Below are 9,244 nucleotides of genomic sequence, written 5' to 3'. Positions count from 1 at the left end.
CAACAAATACAAAGATGGATCCAACAGAACAACAAGGCTGGGAGGAGCGGCTGCTCGCTTGGGTCCCTTAGGATAAAACGAGGAGGACGAATACTTGACGTCATAGGCGAGGCGAGGATCTGATCATTGTGGCATCCTCAGGCCCGAGAAGAAGATGTGGTAGAATAAGAAGACGGGGTCGGGGAGGTCCATTTTGTGGCCATGTAGTCACGTGTGTAGTAGAAGGAGATGGTGGAGAGGCATGAGGTGCTCTCCTCACCAGCAGACGGGGAAGGGAGGTGGCTTTGGTCAACCCGAGCTCAAGCATTTAAGCTCACCTCGGCAGCATTGAGGTGTAGAGAGGAAGGGAAACGGTCGAGAGGGTAGTAGGTAAGGGTCTAGGCATGTCTTATATGAGGCTAGGGCGTCGAATGCCCGTCAAATCGATGATCATGTCGACATGGAGGCGTTGGATGTGTTGCCGTACACAGGACGAAGAAGAATAAAAAAACTTGTTGGTGGCCTTAGGTGGGCCAACCAGGTAGGTGGGTTATGGGCTACATGTAATGTTTTCCTCCTTTCCTTTTCTTATGTTTACAACATATAAACAGATTTCAAAGGGAAATGACAAGGGTGTTAGGAGGGGAGTTTCGGAAAGAATGAAATATCTATGAGAAGCTAGGTTTTTACACTATTTTCTAAAATTGGCTTGGTTTGATTTTAGAGATTGGGAAATTAGCCAAGTTTGAATTTAGTTCAAACCTGGTGCCCGAGGTACGACAATCTATGGGACCGACAAGGCCCCTTTGCGGTTCGACTAGGGATATCAACTTGCACAATGTTAAAACACCAGCAAAATGAACAACGAGGGTCCATATAGGTTCTAGCCACCCGGACGTGTATCACCCTACGTCCTGTTTGGTTGTGGACTATGGGTCTTGCCCTAGTTAGTGGGAGCACAAGCTTGCCGGCAAGGTGTTCGGAAGTGCGGCTATGCGTGTAAAAGGATAGTGTTTTGAGCCCCATGCAACATGCCCTGGGACTCCTTTTATAGGTCAACGGGTCACCACAGTGGCTAGATGGTAAATACATAGTGTACATAGTAGCTACAACAGTGGTCAAACTAGTGACATAAGCTACAGTGGTAAATACCTAACCCTGACGGATTAGGACAAACACATTAAATGTGTTGTGAGGTATCGTTCTCGCATCGTTCCCACGCAAGGAAGGCCTCTCCTTCTATGTTGTTCGCCCAGGTACCACTTATTCTTCCACCATGCCATTAGGACTGGTGTCATTAAAGATTTGGATAACTCTCCAGAGCTGCCATGTGCCCGAACAGGCCCTACCTTACAGTCTACCCGCTCGACACCTCACTCATAGGTGACAATTGGCCTGGTGAGGTGGAGCGGCAGCTTGGTAGTTGGGCTCCTGTCGGGTATGGAGTCTTCCGAGTCTTGTATTGTTGGCAAGATAGATTGTCGTCAACTTGATCTTCTCTTGACACAGTATCAAGTGTATATCTTCCCGGCAAGGCTAGTCAGGCGATGGGTTGATGACGTCTGTACACAAGTTAGGGTACTAAGGGACCCATTCCTTAGTACACCTACAGGAGCCCCCGGGCATGGGACACTCTTGAGTCCGTGACGTTGTTGGGCTAGGCGCATAACAGTGCATCGACACACGTGGCTAGGGTTAGACAGCAGTTGTAATGATGTCTTTTACCACCCACCCCCGACGCGCAATTAATGCTGGACGTGGGAGAGGTGGACCAAAACGGCTCCTTGGGTGCACGCCTAAAAAGGTGCAGCCACATTAGTCGGGGAAAGACAGCCTCTAAGTATTCTTCCTAATGAAAAGGGAATTCACAGAAGTGTTGCTTATCCGAGCCATTGTTCCCCCGTTTTGCTGCCAATGTCTTCTTCATGTGAGACACATAGATTCTCCACCGCAATGCCACCTTTGAGAATCTCCGTCTCCCTCGAGTTTGCCATGGCGCCCAAGAGGAGGTTGCTCGTTGCCGCCCTGGCCCAAGGGAAGGACAAGAAAGCCATCGACACCGACGCTGAGGCGAGGAAGGAGGCCCTTTCAACGACACGTATATCATGCATCGTATTCTACCCGTTGATGCTAATAGCCAGCGATTTCGGTGCGAGGTACACATATGTGTGGGGGAACGAGACCACGACACATTTTGCGTTGGAGGTGCTTCCCGAGAGCACCCAGCATAGCACGGAGAAGTACCCATTCTTCATGGTGTACTTTTATTACGGGCTGGTTCCCCTCTTTTCTGCTTTTTCACTGACCTAATGTTCGCATACTGCATCACGCTCTTAGGTTTGACTCCCAATGCTATTACCACCTTGTGAGTATTCGCGCATATGTGTGAGAACTTCATTAGAATAGTCCCCAATGTAGTGTTGTTCTACCACTTCTTTTATCCACGCATAGAAGGTGATGCTCGCTCCGAAAGCAAACCTGGATCCCCAGGGGCACACACAAGGAGGTGTATCTCACAGGCAACCTGCACCCAAAATGGGAGGCGTGGTGGGGAGAGTGGTGTTATATCAAGGACAAGGATGCCCTGGTGTTCTGCAAGACCCAGAAAGTGAAACCAGTCTGCAGCAAGGACTAGAACAGCATGACGTTGTGGGGACCCCGACTGGTAAGTCAAGATCGCCGTGCCTAGTGATCCCAAGGATCAATGCTCACTGAACACAAATACTGAATAATAGAGTCTTACATCCATACATACCGTTTGATACAATAAATGACCACTTCGGTCGAGTCAAACATACATAGGGCCTTATAGGCCAAGCGCCAAACTAGACCAATAGAGGAATTATTGGTTGAAAGCGTGAACCCATGCCATCAGCCTTAACCTACAGGCATTCTGACTGGGAAGCATCCTAGCTCGCAAGAATGTCACCGAGTTAATCTTCACCGTATCCTATCTTTCACACCTGGTCAATGAAATAACCAGTGGCAAGCCAATGAGTACTTTGAATGTACTCGCAAACAGTCCATGATACGAACAATGAAAGAGAAGGATAAAAGTATCATGCATCTTTAGTGTAACTCATCTGGGTGGAATGATCATGTATATGCATCAGGTTAAAGAATTACTTTTTAAGAACAGGTTACAGATATCATCATATCTGCTAGGGGTTGAACACACCGGGTTCACCCTAAATGCCAACTCATCGGACTTGTCATAACCTGAATGTATTAATGAGGGCTAAACCATCCGGGTTTACCCTATACGTCAAGTCACCGAACTTGATCATATTATTGTGATTATAATAACAACACCTTTTTAACATCACACACACACAAACACTCTTGGTTTATGCGGAAACACTGGACGTAGTTTAAGCAGCACCACCAAACTGTCCTTGACCGTGGACACGACTACTCGAATAGTTTACACTCTGCAGAGGTAGTACGCTGGACCCACGAGAAACGGGAAACTTCCGTGTCATCCACGACTCGCGGTATATCACATATACCCGAGGTAAGTACCCGATCATCATCTTTCCCCTGACGATACTAGACAAAGAGGTCCACTCGATTGGTACCCAGCCCACATGTTGTATGTCTTACGAGCACCGACTCTGGACCATATCAATCATGCAGGGACCAACGGTGTGCCTGGAACTCATAATAATGGCGTAGTCGTCCTACCTGGCACGACCCCATCACGAGAGTGACACCGATCACTCCCACCACTAGTAATGTGGCTCTTTGCTAGTACCGACCAGAGTAATCAACAAAGCCCCGTCCCATAAAGGGGTATCGTGGTCGTACTGGTAAGGTTGGGACGGTCGACACATCATAAATCTAATCCTATTTCCGGAACCATACTCACACAAAATCACCGGTGCATCACTTCACCAAAAGTGATGACCAACTCATCATCACCCTCGGGCATTAGTGGCACCCGACGGGGTTTTCATAAACTCTTTATTTAACTCATTATCATGCTCATGATAATATGCTCTATCATTACTTGTCAACATGGTATAACATGACCCTCATGGGGTAGGGTCAGGCTCAATGCAATGATCTTACTTTACTAGTCAACATGACAGTAGCATGATCCTCGTAGATGGTAGGGTCAGCTCATCATGTTTGTGCTCCGAGGAGCCATGTGAATATCATTACTATCAATGCAAGTGCTTCGAAGAAGCCTTCGGTACCACCACCACAATGATGAACCGGCATCGTGATCACATGCAACGGGAAAATACTTGCTATACTAGCATGCATCATTTTATATACTTAACTAATGGAAAAAAGGCTGCTTGCCTTGCTCACGTAAGTCCTCGGGGTCTTCGAGGTCTTCTGCTCCGTCCCCGAATACTCCGTGTACCGTCAACTAACGTCGGAAACAACCATAGTAAGCCACACATCAAGCAGAATAAAAGTGTTCTATATATATACGTTATATTTTTCTTGGACCTCTCTGGTCATAAGAAAAATACCCGAATCTTCTCACAGGAGATTTGAATCATCAAGGATTTTCGAACAGGTGAAAGGAGCAATAGGTGGCCATTGAATAAGCCAACAGAAATATTTCCGTTAAAAATGAGTGGAGGCACCCATTTAACGGAGAAGGATTTTAGAAATATTTAGGAAGTGGTTTCACTGGATTTGGAGTTGAAATGAATTTACTAGGAATTTCTAATGTGGAATAAATAGCAATAGGGAGCTATTTATTATAAGCAACATAAATAAGTTACACAAAAATGTTGACCAGGGTTCTAAAAATGGAGAATGATTTTAGAAGGCTCTGGGAGTTTGAATCACTCCATTTGGAGTTGAAATGAAGCCTGTGGGATTTTTGAAAGGTGGTGTTAATAATATCCAGATTTGGATTTTAATTAACACACCACAGAAACATATCTTGGAAAAATGTGCAAAGCACATGGGTGGATAGAGTTTGAATTTAGAAACCTACAGAAATTTGAATCATGCAATTTGGAGTTAGTATGAATTTATGGAAGATTTTAGAAGATTCCAGATAAATGAAAAAGGGGAAATGGGCGTGCAGACTTAGCTATCATGCACACTGGGCGCTGGAGGAAGAAGTGGGCCGGGCCGGCGGCTCGGCCTGGAGGCATAAGGTGGCCACGCCGAAGGCGCCTTTCCCGGGGGCGCTTTCCCCACATGGAAGCGGAATCTGAGAGGGGCGCCTCCACTTATTTCGCGTGGGCCTGGCCTTGGCTCGCGTGGGCCTGTCGGGTCTTCTCCTTCCTCGGGCTCGCATGCAGGGGAGGCAGGGGGGTTGACCGGCCGCGGGAGGAGCTCCCCCAGGTGGCTCTGGCCACCCCCCGGCAGTGCGTCGGCCACCGGCGTGCTCGGGGTAGTTAGCCGCCCCTGTTCCCCTACCTGGCGTCTGCAGGGGAGAGCCGCAAGGTTGCCGGCGACGCGGCTGCAGGAAGATCGCCGGCCTGCGCTGGTGCCGGTACTAGGGGCGAAGGGAGGGAGATGGAGGAGCTGGGGCGGAGGCCCGGCGACTAGGTGGTCCTCCGGAGGGGGCCCAGGGGTGAGGGGAGACCCCTGGACTGCCGTGCTCGCGCGGCGGCCTCCGGTGGCTTCGGCCATGGCTGCCGAAGGGAAAGGGGAGGAAGAGGAGGGCTTAGGAGAGGAAAGGGGCACGAGAGGCTCCCTGGTAGGAGAGAAAGATGGTCTTAGGGAGTCAGAGAGGCTCTGGTGAGAAGAGATAGGAGAGGGAAGGGCCGAGAGAGCTCGAGAGCTCTCTGGAGCTCTCGGTGCATGGTCGCCACGCATGCCTGAGGAGTCTTGGAGGCTAGCTAGCGTCGGGGAGTCGTTGGACTGGTCAAGGGGAGCGTTATGGCGCGCTGGGGCACGCTGCCAAGGAGGGGACCGAGCTGCAGAAGGAGAAGAGGGTGCAGAGCACCAATACTGCACGCTGGAGTGGTGGTCACCACCGTCACCTGTGTCTACAGGGTCCAAATGACCAGCAAAACATGTCCAGCACTCAAGGCACACGCGCAGGAGAGTGACTCTGGAGTTTGCTAGCTAGTGGGGGTGGTTTGAATGGCTGCTGAATTTGATTTAGTTTGCAGCAGCAAACTTAGTGCTAGCAAAACTAGTTTGCACACGGAGTGAATTGGAGGAAAACCATGTCCAGAACTCTTGTTTATAGAAGGACTACAAGACTGCAAAGTTTCAGATCAAACAAAGGAGGATAGCTACTACTTGCTGTTCAAAGCCATGATTCAGCCATAAATCTATTTGAAGAAGTGTTGCTCATTTTTCCCACATGAGCATGCCATAACTTGGTTCTAAATGAAGCCTTGACATATATTAGGTGCTCTGGAAAGAGTTGGGGTGATAGCTCAAGCAGAAGAATGGGAAGAAAGGTAAAACAGTGCTGCCAAAGGTAAAAATGAGAGAGAGTTACAAAGAGACCTTCTCAAATAATTGACCAGTGGCCATGGAAATGTTAATGGAGGTGAAATGTAACTATGTGAGGCTGTGGTAGAAAGTTGAGCTCAAGGGTAAAAGTAGAAGGGGCAATAGAAGCCAAATTAGTGAGTGCACACAAGGTGTTTGATCTGTGGTTAGGCTACTAGATGGATTCCAATGGCTATGAAACTTAACAGGATCAAATAATAGATGAAAATAGGCTTGCACACCAAATTTGGGATTTGTTGGATAAGTTTTCCAATGTAGACTTGAAAAACCCTAGAAAGGGGAAGAAATGGGTTTCTGCTTAGAACCTTATTCAAATAAATTCCACAAATCCAATATTTGGTGTAGGGGCATTATTTGAGCATTAAAGCATGCACAAAAAGTTTGAGGTCAATTGGACATACTTTATAATGTAAAGTTTGTGAAAGTCAGAAATCAACAGAGAGGGTTTTGAGGGTTTTAGGACAAGTTCCTCTATTCTCCTTGGTGTACCACTTGGTGTGGATGCCTCATTGGAGTACTGGAACATGTCCACCAAATTTGAGCACAATTGGAGACACTTCACAATGTAGAGTTGCTCAAATTTGATTCTGGACAGATAGGGTTTTAGAGTGATTAGGGGATCCAAATCAACTTGGATTGAAAGGAAACTTGGCAAGATCATCAATAATATCGTAGATGACATGCTAGAGTTTTACTGGAATTTATTGAGAATATTTCTTATAGAAATATTCCAAAAGCTTGAAATAGTAAGGAATGGTTTTGGAGGGGTTTTCCCAATATTTTGAACATGACCATGTGTTGAAACTCTTAAAAATGGAATAAATATATCCACTCAGTTTCGCTAAATTTTCTTAAATATTTTGAAGGCAATAAAAATAAATTTCCTTCATAGGAGACCATTTCTGGCCTCACGGAAGGGCTTTTAAATAAAATAATAAAATAACTCTTAAAATAATAATAAGATGGTTTTTGGAAGTCATTTTGATAATAGGTTTTAAATAAAAGTTTTGGTGCAAAAGAAATTCCCTAATTTGAGGACTTGTAGTACAAACCTCATCTCAGGGGTTTGAAAGTTTAATTCAAAGAAAAGCTTTTTGGTGAAAATAATATTTGGTAGAAATATATATTTGTTCTAGACACATGGCATGATCATTAGGCAGGATATCATGGAGTAAGGAGGTGATTAGGAGAGTGAGAGGATCCATTAGGTATCAAACACAATCATGCAACAAGCAAGGCAAACAATAGTCACTTCAAGCATCACAAGCATTCACAAAATTTTTAATTGGTCCTAATTTTTGAAATAAGTTAATTAGTCAGGAAGGCCAAAAACTGGGTTGTGACAGACGCCGATGACGAGAAGGTGGAGATCACCATCACATGCATGCTCTCCTTGAGGGATATCAGGCTCACCATCGAGGTGGTGGGCGCAAATTTCCATGGCCGGTGCATCGCTTCCCTGCAGGACCGGAAGCGTAGCTTGGGACTACGACAATGTTGTAGACATGATGTGGTTGCACATAGAGCTCTCAGTCAACTTCACATCACTGCAGCTCTCATGCTTGTGCCATCAGCTCTTCTGTACTTATGGGAAGTTCAAGCTTGCGATAGGTATCATGCCACTCTACAACAAATCCGTCAAGGATATGATCCTCGTGATGATGCTGGCCTGCAATGTGCATGGACTCGAAACCAACATGGCAGTTGTCCGGGAAAAACCAACACCTATGGGAAACTCGATGCATCCCTTGATCGTTTGGCGGGGAGAGGGAGGTATGACGTCGAGAGTAGAACTAGCGATCAACACCGGCAAGGTTCCTTTACCCAGGTTCGGGCCGCTTCGCGCGTAAAACCCTACTCTTGCTCAGTTTATATTGCGGGCTTACTATAGGTTGATTTTGCTACAGTAACTTAGTAGGTAATTAGCGAGTCTCTGATCCCCAAAAGGTCCAACCTATCCAACCTCCAACCCCCTAAAGGTCCAACCTACCCCTAAGACTGAGCTTTGGGACTCCTTTTATAGGCAAAGCGGTCACCAAGAGTGTGCTCAAGGGATGTACAGTGAATAGTGTTCACCACTCTACATCTTCGGTGGTGTCAGGGGCAGTAAATCCCTTGTCTGCCTCTGACCTGCCGCAAGGGGGTAGCGACATGTACTCAGGTGAATCGACACCTGGGCCTTGCGCTGGCACACGAGGGGTGTGCTGGAGTGGTCGGATTGCGGTAGAAACTTGTGGGGACACCTGGCGAGCGAACAAGGACTTGCTGGCCTGGAGCCACCTTCGGGTGACATGGTCACCTCCCCGCAAAGGAAGGCTTGCGGGGGGCCTTGGATACTTTCCCGGCAAGGAGGGTTTGCCGAGGGCCTCGCCAGTCTGTGCGAGTCTTCTAGGCAAGGGAAGCTTGCCGGGGCCTTGCTAATCTTCGGGTAGTCTTCCCGATGAAGTGGTCTTTCCGGGTCTTTGGGAATCTTCCCGGCAAGGAGGGCTTGCCAAGGCCTTGCGTCTGAAACTCTTGTACCCCACGCCCATGGAGAGGGAAGGGCGTGGCCTTGGTGGGTCTTGGATTGCCTCCCAACTACTCTTCCCGGCACACTACTATCGGGAGCGTTGCTGATGCCCGTGCACAAGTCTGTGGCACAAGGGACCCTAGTCTCTAGTGCACTGATACGTCCATTTTGCATCATGCTTTCATGTTGATATTTATCGCTTCTTGGGCTGTTATTTCACTTCACGGTACAATACTTATGCCTTTTTCTCTTATTTTGCAAGGTTTACTTGAAGAGGGAGAATGCCGGCAGCTGGAATTCTGGCCTGAAATT

Source organism: Hordeum vulgare, chromosome 4H, assembly GCF_904849725.1.
Source record: "Hordeum vulgare subsp. vulgare chromosome 4H, MorexV3_pseudomolecules_assembly, whole genome shotgun sequence".
Classification (NCBI taxonomy): domain Eukaryota; kingdom Viridiplantae; phylum Streptophyta; class Magnoliopsida; order Poales; family Poaceae; genus Hordeum; species Hordeum vulgare.
This window is presented reverse-complemented; position numbering follows the sequence as displayed.